General features: G+C 46.8%; 1 long non-coding RNA gene across 1 annotated transcript; it reads right to left on the bottom strand.

Moving 5' to 3' along the window:
- Positions 1-2,691: 2,691 nt before the first annotated feature.
- Positions 2,692-7,489, bottom strand: LOC148121969 (uncharacterized). The gene is made up of 2 exons (XR_015737788.1): positions 7,073-7,489; positions 2,692-5,772 (listed from the first exon to the last, which is right to left on the bottom strand). It is a non-coding gene; the product is annotated as an uncharacterized LOC148121969 (long non-coding RNA).
- Between the last annotated feature and the right edge of the window lie 2,682 nt (positions 7,490-10,171).

The raw sequence follows: 10,171 nt of genomic DNA, 5'->3' as shown, positions 1-10,171 counted from the left end.
TTTTCTATTTCCCATGTAGATTAGATCCATGTATGTCTCTCTTAGGGTCCTCATTGTTGTCTAGGTTCTCTGGGATTGTGGTTTGTAGGCTGGATTTCTTTGCTTTATGTTTTAAAAACCACTTATGAGTGAGTACATGTAATAATTGTCTTTCTGGGTCTGGGTTACCTCACTCAAAATGATGTTTTCTAGCACCATCCACTTGCCTGCAAATTTCAAGATGTTAGTTTTTCCTGCTGTATAGTACTCCCTTGTGTAAATGTACCACATTTTCCTTATCCATTCTTTGGTTGAGGGACATTTAGGTTGCTTCCAGGTTCTGGCTATGACAAACAGTACTGCTATGAACATAGTTGAGCACAAGTCCTTGTGGTATGATTGAGCATCCTTTGGGTATTTACCCAAAGGTGATATTGCTGGGTCTTGAGGAAGGTTGTTTCCTAATTTTCTGAGAAATCGCCACACTGACATCCAAAGGGGCTGTACCAGCTTGCATTCCCACCAGCAATGCAGAAGTGTTCCCTTTCCCCCACAACCTCTCCAGCATAAGTTGTCATCAGTGTTTTTGATCTTGGCCATTCTTACAGGTCTAAGATAGAATCTCAGAGTTGTTTTTGATTTGCATTTCTCTGATGACTAAAGATGTTGAGCATTTCCTTAAGTGTCTTTCAGCCATTTGAGATTCCTCTATTGAGAGTTCTCTGTTTAGGTCTGTACTCCATTTTTTTTTATTGGATTATGTGTTCTTTTGGTGTCCAATTTCTTGAGTTCTTTGTATATTTTGGAGATCAGCTCTTTGTTCAATGTAGAGTTGGTGAAGATCTTTTCTCATTCTGTAGGCTGTTGTTTTGTCTTGTTGACCATGTCCTTTGCTTTACAGAAGCTTTTCAATTTCAGGAGGTCCCATTTATTAATTGTTTCTCTCAGTGTCTGTGCTTCTGGCGTTCTATTTAGGAAGTGATCTCCTATGACAACGCGTTCAAATGTACTTCCCACTTTCTCTTCTATGAGGTTCAGTGTGGCTGGCTTTATGTTGAGGTCTTTGATCCATTTGAACTTGAGTTTTGTGCATGGTGATGGATATGGGTCTATTTTCATTTTTCTACATGTTGATATCCAGTTATGCCATCAACATTTGTTAAATATGCTTTCTTTTATTCCATTTTATATTTTTGCTTCTTTGTCAAAAATCAGGTGTTCGAAGGTGTGTGGATTAATATCCGGGTCTTCGATTTGGTTCCATTGGTCCTCCTGTCTGTTTTTATGCAAGTACCAGACTGTTTTCAGTATCGTAGCTCTGTAGTAGAGTTTGAAGTCAGGGATTGTGATGACTCTAGAAGTTCCTTTACTGTACAGAATTGTTTTGGCTATCCTGGGTTTTTTGCTTTTCCATATGAAAATGAGTACTATTCTTTCAAGATTTGTGAAGAATTTTGCTAGGATTTTGATGGGCATTGCATTGAATCTGTAGAATGCTTTTGGTAAGATTGTCATTTTTACTATGTTAATTCTACCTACCCAAGAGCATGGGAGATCTTTCCACTTTCTGGTGTCTTCTTCAATTTCTTTCTTCAGAGGTGTTTGGCTAGAGTTAGTCTGAGATATTTTATACTCTTTGTAAGCCTTTGAATCTTAATATCTGTGTCTCCTTCATACTCTAACTCTGTGACCCAGAGAATGGATGAACGAGCGAGCGAGTGAGAACTTTTTCTCCACTGTGCTGCCCACTGTCCCTGCCTCTGCCAGCCAAGGTCAAAGCATTCGCTTTTATTTATTATCTCTCTGTTTTAGTCTCTCCATCTATAGAACTGTGGTAATACCTGCCTCACAGAGGGGCCCTGAAGGTTGGATGGCATGCACTCATGTCAGAGGGCCAGCACAGTGCATGTGCAAAGCAAGCACCCAAATATCCTGGTGCTCAGAAAGCAGCTACCTTATGGAATATTCAAAGTGTTTGTGTGTGTGTGTGTGTGTGTGTGTGTGGTGAGGAGACAAGGGAAAATGTTATCTTGGGTGATAGGGTAAGTTTTTTTTAACTTATATCATTTAGCTTTTTCTTTATTGCTTTGATATTTCTTTATAAATATTGATGTTTTTTAATAGACACTTGGGCATTCCAGCTACCAACACACACACACACACACACACACACACACACACACACACACACACACTCCAACACCCAATCTGACTATACAAACCTCAGGGCCCACAGACACACAGCTTCCCGCAGGAGGCATTGGAAACATGCTAGTTTAGATGAAACCCTTAGCCCTTGGGCTAGCTCTGGCTCAAAGCCAATAGTCAGGTGGGCAGGTACAGTGCCAACTCTGGAACCAGGAAGTGACATTTTTCTACATCGCAGGGAACACCCAGTGCCCAGTGAACACCCAATGTGGACCTCTGGAAACAGACTCCTATGAAATGCAGACCCACGGAGAGAGCGCAACACTGCTCTCCTTCACCGGGTGGAGATGAGGACAGGATATGGCTCGACGCTCGGAACGCTGGGACATTACAGGGTTCCCGACAGTCATTAGAGGAGAAGGAGCAAATCCCGTCAGAAAATGTTCTATTCTAAATCAGCCAAGTGTAGAAACTGTGGGGGTTGGGACGGTGGGATGGAGGAAGCTTAAACCCCCTATATGTGAACTCATTCTTCCACAAAGAAGAAATTGCAGACTTTGGAGCTGGCTTTGGTCATCAGGGCTTTAATATCAATGGTGTTATCATGATTAGCCTATTCCATGTTAGAGTGTATTGTGATCAAGGAAAATCAGCCACAATGACCTCCAGAAATCAAAGCTGCTTTTTGTTGAAGGGATCAGGTAGCACTGAGAAGCACAGGGCGGAGACGAGGCAGAATTCTTGGCCCTGTGAACCAGCCCTGAGTCTTGGAGGAGGATCTGGGAAGGTTTTCTGCAAACAGAACAGAGCCCTATGCATTTTGAGGGCCTCACAGGGGAGATGCTGGCTCCTGGTCACTAACACCCAGACTGGACCAGCAAAGAAAGAGGGGATCCCTTTGCCTAAAGAGACAGTGTTCTTAAGAAATATTACCTTGTAACTGAGGAAAGAAAATGGACACTCCTAAAGCAATTTTAAAAATCTACAGTGTTCTAGCTCAGTCTCTCCCAAGTGTTGAAGAAACTCATGAAATACATAACTGTCTTAGTTTCTTTTAGAATACCCTGACCAAGCCAGGCAGTGGTGATTCACACCTTTAATCCTCAGGAGACACTCAGGAGACAGAGGCAGGAGGATCTCTGTGAGTTCTAGAACAGTCAGGGCTACACAGAGAAACACTGTCCTCAAACAAACTAACAACCAGACAAACAAAAAACTCAAAAACCTGACAGGAGCAACTGAAGGGAGGAGAGATTTGATTTGCCTTGCAGTCGGCAGACAGAGACCATCATGGGGTAGAGGAGCCGTGGAGATGGCTCTCCCGGCAGCATTGTATTAGCAGTCAAGAAACAAATGAATGAGCACTCAACTCGGTTTTTAGGGTTTCATGGTAAGTCTTCCCACCTCAGCAGAGTCAAGCTGCAGGCTCACCTCATCTGGATAATCCCTCACGGCTGTGTTCATAGGCTTGCTCCTGGATCATTCCAGATGTTGTCGAGTTGACCACAATAACTAACCAGGCTACCTTACGCAGCACCTGTCTATATTGGCGCTACTGCATATGCCTAGTGCTGGGCTACACGCTGCCTTACAAGACACCAGAGATCCCAGAGAGCACAGCCCACATCCATCTGGGCTGCTTAGTTTTTTGTCAACTTGACACAAACCAGAGTCACTTGGGAGGAGGGAACTTCGGTGAGGAGTTGCCTTCATCGGATTGGCCTGTGGGCGTGTCTATAGGGCATTTTCCTGATTGCTGACTGCTGTGGAAGGGCCAGTACCACATTCCCCTGTGGTCTCTGCTTCTGTTCCTGCCTTGGCTTCCCTTGATGGTGCCTGTAACGTGTAAACCAGATAATCCCTTGCCCCACCCAGTTGCCTTTGGTCAGGATTTTATCACTCGAACAGACTAGGACACCAAAGAAGGAGGGCAAGCTTGCAGCTCATGAAGGGCAGAACTGACACCAGGAACCAACAGTGCCCTAATGTGTGGCATCCCCCGCCCACCAGGTGTTCAGCCCCTCTACCACACCAAGGTTCCTTTGTTTGTTTTAAAGGCTGAGCTATCCCCAGGCCTCACAAGACGTGCCCTCTAAAGTGTGCGTCTCTGGGGTTTTAAGTATCCCCCAGAGGTCTTGCTCCAGCTCCACCAGCTTGTTCCAGAATATTTCAGTCTCTTCCCACCTCTGCCTCAGCCCCTGGCCACTGCTGTCTGTATCACTTGCCTGTCCTGGCGTTTGGTGTGAATGTAACCCCATGGCATTTTGTATCTGTCTGCATTCAGCACAATGTGTCAGGGGTTCCCATGTTGTAGCAAGCAACTGCGCGTCCCTCCTCGTCCTGAGCATGCCCCAACACCTCCAGAGGGCAGGCTCAACCTCGGTCCACTTTGAGAAGTGTCCTCCAGTCTCCATTCTGTCTTCTAGTATTCTGGAAAAGGCATCAGGTGGAGGATTGCTCCCAGCAGGCCTCCCTTCCTAGCCCTGGGAGTGGATTCTACACAGAACCTGGAGTTACCATCTTTCTTCCTTGCTCCATTCGCAAGCCAGCAGCCTTCCGTTCCATCTTTCTGCCGAATGGCAGACCCAGCCTTCATCCCTTCATATCTCATTCTTCTGACTGTGAGGCCTGGCTGTCTCCAGAGGCACAACCACACTCTCCTTGGCTAGGTTTTCCCAGAAGTGCATAGAAGACTTTGGGACAAAGGTTATGAGGATGTGTTCCCAGAAAGAACCCAGTGTGAGATTGGAGAGCAGCTGAGGGACTATGTGGGATCCAAAACAGGGTGAGGGTTTGAGTCAAGTCCCACGGAAGGGCAGTCATGATGCATACCAGACCTCAGTTGACAGGCACTTCCCGTGCTTGCCAATCACCGGTTAAGGTTGCTCTCTGGGCAGATGATGCCCAATCCTTTAAGCTATCTGTGGTCCCAGGGAAAAGTGGTGCCTCTTCCTGAGAGGGCCAGAGGTGGCCGTTAGCAGCAGAAGCACAGTTCCTGCTACATCATAACCCCACAGACACAGGCAGACTCCCCAGAGCCATGAGCACAGAGCTGAGCACACAGGTAGGCAGACAGACGTCACAGGACACCTCAAAGAATTTTCTTTATGGTCATAACTGTCTATCATTTGGGCGAAAGGAATATACTGCATACTTTTCTAACCATCTGCTTTTTTGTGTGTGTATTTGCTTGAAACAGAGTCTCATTACATGGCAGGCTGGCCTTGAACTTGTTTTGTAGACCAGGATAGCCTCACACTGTGTCTGGGCCTCCAAACGCTGAGATCCCAGGTGCGTGCCACGCTTGCCCGTCTCTAACTCGTCCCCGTTTGCCTTGCATTTTGACAGGTGGAAAAGAATTCAAAATGGGTCCCCTCAAGGTAGCTGATGTAAAGGAAGAAAACAAAGACACCCAGGGCAGGTTGCTTCGTGTCTCTCCTGGTGGTGATCTTGACTGTCTGGGAAGCACCCCATGTTTGAGAAGCCAGAGATTCAGGTTGTAGAATACGCTGGAGGACCCTCTCTGAGGTCTGGGATGAGTCTCCCTTGGCCCTTTGTCGTAGTTCTCCGATGTAGCCATGTTACCACCTCACCTCTTTCCGCCTCTTCAGCTGCTCTGCACAATTCCTAAGGTCTTGTAAACACCTGGCATAAATGACATGGAAGGTTTGGAGAAGCGTGGTGTTTATAAATAGGACAGCTAATTGTCAATGATGGGTTTCTCAACTGTGTGTTGTCAACTGAGCAGAAGGCTAGAAAGAACAAGGGCCAAAAAGTTCCTGTGGTCCTTACCAAGGTCTGTCCCAGTGTGAGCGCACAGTGACCTAGACCTGGCCCATTCATTCATTAACCCACCATTAGTGATGACATTTGACCTTCAGGCAACAGCTAATTGATAGAGGTCCAGGAAGTCCCCAGTCAAATGGAGAGATCAGGAGAATGTAAGAAAGGTGTGTGTCTGTGTGTGTCTGTGTGTGTGTGTCTATGTGTGTCTATGTGTCTCTGTGTGTGTCTGTGTGTGTCTGTGTGTGTGTCTGTGTGTGTCTCTGTGTGTGTCTGTGTATGTCTGTGTGTGTGTCTGTGTGTGTGTCTGTGTGTGTGTGTCTATGTGTGTCTGTGTGTGTGTGTCTGTGTGTGTGTCTGTGTGTGTGTGTCTGTGTGTGTGTCTGTGTGTGTCTGTGTGTGTGTGTCTGTGTGTGTCTGTGTGTGTGTGTCTATGTGTGTCTGTGTGTGTGTGTCTGTGTGTGTGTGTCTGTGTGTGTGTCTGTGTGTGTGTCTGTGTGTGTCTGTGTGTGTGTCTATGTGTGTCTGTGTGTGTGTGTCTGTGTGTGTGTCTGTGTGTGTGTGTCTGTGTGTGTGTCTATGTGTGTCTGTGTGTGTCTGTGTGTGTGTCTGTCTGTGTGTGTCTGTGTGTGTGTCTGTGTGTGTCTGTGTGTGTGTCTGTGTGTGTCTGTGTGTGTGTGTCTATGTGTCTGTATGTGTGTCTGTGTGTGTCTGTGTGTGTGTCTGTGTGTGTCTGTGTGTGTGTGTCTGTGTGTGTGTCTGTGTGTGTCTGTGTGTGTCTGTGTGTGTGTGTCTGTGTGTGTTTGTGTGTGTGTGTTTGTGTGTGTGTGTCTGTGTGTGTGTCTGTGTGTGTGTCTGCGTGTGTGTGTCTGTGTGTGTCTGTGTGTGTGTATCTATGTGTGTGTCTGTGTGTGTCTGTGTGTGTGTCTGTGTGTGTCTGTGTGTGATGGGAGAGAATAAGGGGAGACACAGAGGAAAAGGAGAAAGAGGAGATAAGATGGCTTGCTGGAGAGACAGGATACCACTGGCAGATGCTCTTGTAACAGCCACTGTGTTCCTTCCCTGGGCACCTGTTCTGTGGTAGATGCAAAGTCCACATTCTCTTCATCCTCCTGCTTCCCATCACTCGGTACCTTTCCATCATAAGGTGAGAAGGGCTCACCTGCGCAGCCTGGCCTTGACTTGTATCGTCTCCTGAAGGCCGTGGGCAGAAGATGGCAGGGACGGCCAGGAAGCAAACAGAGGTCCCTCGGTGAGCACAGCAGCCTGTAAATTGTCCTTTTGTTTCGCAGGCTTTACCAACACGGTTTTATTCCATGTGACTGCTATTTTAAGAGCAGTAAATATTACTGGAGGTCTATTTAAAAGGGCCAATGACCTGAGATGTTGTGGTTTGGTTTTATTTTTTTTCCTTCTTTTCTTTCCCGTTTGAATTGTCTCCAAGAGGCAGGCCTACCAGAGCATCATAAAGTTTTAACTCACTGCCTTTTAAACAATTCCCTTTCTGTTTTGTCACATGCTGGGCTGGCAAATGACAGACAGCAGAGACACAAGGATGCGGAGGTGGAAAGCTGACCTAGGCACTGGGAAAGCGGGGGTGTCCAGGGTGTACCCGGAAGAGGCAGGGAGTACTCAGCTCCTCTCTGCCTGTCCCGCTTCCGGAGCTGACGTTTGACCTATAATTACCATCTCTTTCCTCTGATTTCCTCTAAGAAAATAGCAACGCTGGGGCTAAGCGCAGAGCAGAAAAAGGCATTACATAAAGGACGGAGGGTTTATAAATACAGTTAAAATTATAGGATTGTTTCCCCGTGGTTTAGCTCTCTGTAGAGAGGACTGGGGAGAGAGGAGACGCATTCTTCAACTTGACTCAAGGCCTAAAATACCCAGGTGGGACTCTTTAGGGGGCCAAGTCAAGCAGCTCCCCCAGCCCCCACCCCAGTTGTGAAAATATTGCCTAAACACGAAGGATGGATGTCCTTGGCTAGGTGTTGTTTTTTATAATTGTGTGTGCACCCAGGTGTGTTGTGTACATAACCTGTGGGAGTTGGCTTTTTCCTCTACCACATAGGTTCAAGACATCAAACTCAGGGCCATCAGCTCCACTGCAAGAGCCTCCATCGGGGACCGTCTGACAGGTCGACCTTGCCGTGCTTTTTTATCTATCACTATCTGATAATCCAGATTATTATTAATCTAAATTTATTTTTTAATTATTATATTTATTTTTTATTAAAATGACACTGGTGATGGCGGGGATAACCTTACTTTCACCCAGTACCACCCAGCACCAGGGGCTGAACCTAAGACCTTGCACATGAGGCCAGCAGCACTTAGCCACTAAGTTATACCCAGGTTTTTAAAACTTTGTGTTTTGGAACAGGTTCTTCCCTCAATTTCACAGGCTGGCCTAGAACTTGCTCTGCAGTCCAGGCTTGAACTTACAATCCTTCTGCCTCAGTCTTCTGAGTAGCTAGGATGACAGAGCCAGGCCACCTGTCCGCAGTGCACAACGCCTGTCTGCGCTCTGTGCACTACCATACAGTTCGCGAGCTTCGAGCAAGGGACTGGAGGTTGAAACATACAGAGACAGACAGACGGATGGACAGACAGACAGACAGACAGAGACATGGACCTCTAGTCACTGGTAAGAATCCCTCTATTCAATAGCACCATGGAGGCTTTTATACCCAACAGTCAAGTGGGCCAACAGGTGAAAACCTTATCCTCTGATCCTCAAGGCCAAGGCAACATGTGCCCGTGAAGCAGAGCTGGTAAACAACTTTGACACAGTTTTCAGTAACTCAAATCAGAAGGAAAGTAAAGATCTCTAGCAGGGAAGATCAGCTGGAGGCCAGGACTCTAAATGGCCCCAACACCTGTCCAGCTCACCTCTCAGACCTTTGAGAATCTGTATCTTCCCGTGGACCAATGAGATACCATGACCCATACTGGTCACAGTCAACTGCTCTCTTACCTTGCAACCATCAACTGAGTCAATCTGTACTGGAGCAGCTGGAGGGATAGGCTGTGGAAATGGAGGCGGTTCACCTGTCTGGAAGGCGGGCCGCACACAAGTACTTGCTCCTCCTGGTTTGGGGTCTAGGCTCTCTTTTCTCCAACCTTCGCCTACTTGGAATCTCGACTGTCTCATGAATGAGCTGATTCTTTCCCTCTGTGGCCTACTCTCACTAACGTGAGGAATCCAGTGTTTGCCAGGGAAAGTCTCAACCAACGTAAAAGCGCACACTATTGCAGAAACGTTGACAGATCTCAGTGCAGCGACGCACACTGGCTTCACACGGGGGTGAGCCTCACTACCGAGCTTCTCAGAAAGGGAAGACAGATAAAAAGCTCTTGGTGCACGTGTGAGACCAAGCAGCTGAAGAGAGGCCCTGGCCTCTGCCTTCATGTGGGACGAACTTCCGGGGGAGCAGACCTGTAAGAAAGAGCTGACGGTTACAGTCTGTCACTCATCACCGTGGTTTTACTTTCATGGTTGGATCTGCAGCTAAGCAGCCCCGTGTTTGACACTCAGCGAAGGCTCAGGATAGTGAAGGACCACCCTCAGCACACTGCCTTGCTCTGCCTAGTTGGCACCTCTGTGTGGAACGGTTCTGGCCCTTTCTGTGCACATCAGAAGCAAATGGAATGAAGAGGCACGACGGTGCCAAACTGCCCAGGGCTGGAAACACAGGCGTCTGAAGTCCAGCTGCCTCTGCCCTTCCCTTTCAGCCACTATCCATCCTCATTGGCTGGGGCTGTTTCTAAAATGACCTGTTGCATCTCCCGAAGAAATCTTTAAAAATCCACTAGGTTAATTGCGTTAAAATGCATTTTAAAAAATTCAGAAAGAGCTGGGCGGTGGTGGCGCACGCCTTTAATCCCAGCACTCAGGAGGCAGAGGCAGGCAGTTCTCTGTGAGTTCAAGACCAGCCTGGTTTACAAAAGCTAGTTCCAGAACAGGTACCAAAGCAACAGAGAAACCTTGTCTTGAAAAAATCAAACAAACAAACAAAACCAAAAAACCCAAAATAACTTATTCTTCCTGTCAGAGGTTGTGTCAAATAATAATGAACGTAAATTAATTTTTCTATAAGCACGTTATGGTGTAAAAATATTCTCCTATAAATTTTATGTGTTAAAACCTTAACCCAAGTCACCTTAATTATATTTGAAAATGGGGCCTTAGAGAAAGAATTAGGATTAGGTGAGGTCATGAGGGTGGGGCCCCCACAATGCAATTAGTGGCTTTGGAAGA

Source organism: Myodes glareolus, chromosome 5 (genome assembly GCF_982192425.1).
Source record: "Myodes glareolus chromosome 5, mMyoGla1.1, whole genome shotgun sequence".
NCBI classification, from domain to species: Eukaryota; Metazoa; Chordata; class Mammalia; order Rodentia; family Cricetidae; genus Myodes; species Myodes glareolus.
The sequence above is the reverse complement of the archived record's forward strand: the minus strand, read 5'-3'. Positions and strand labels throughout refer to the sequence as shown.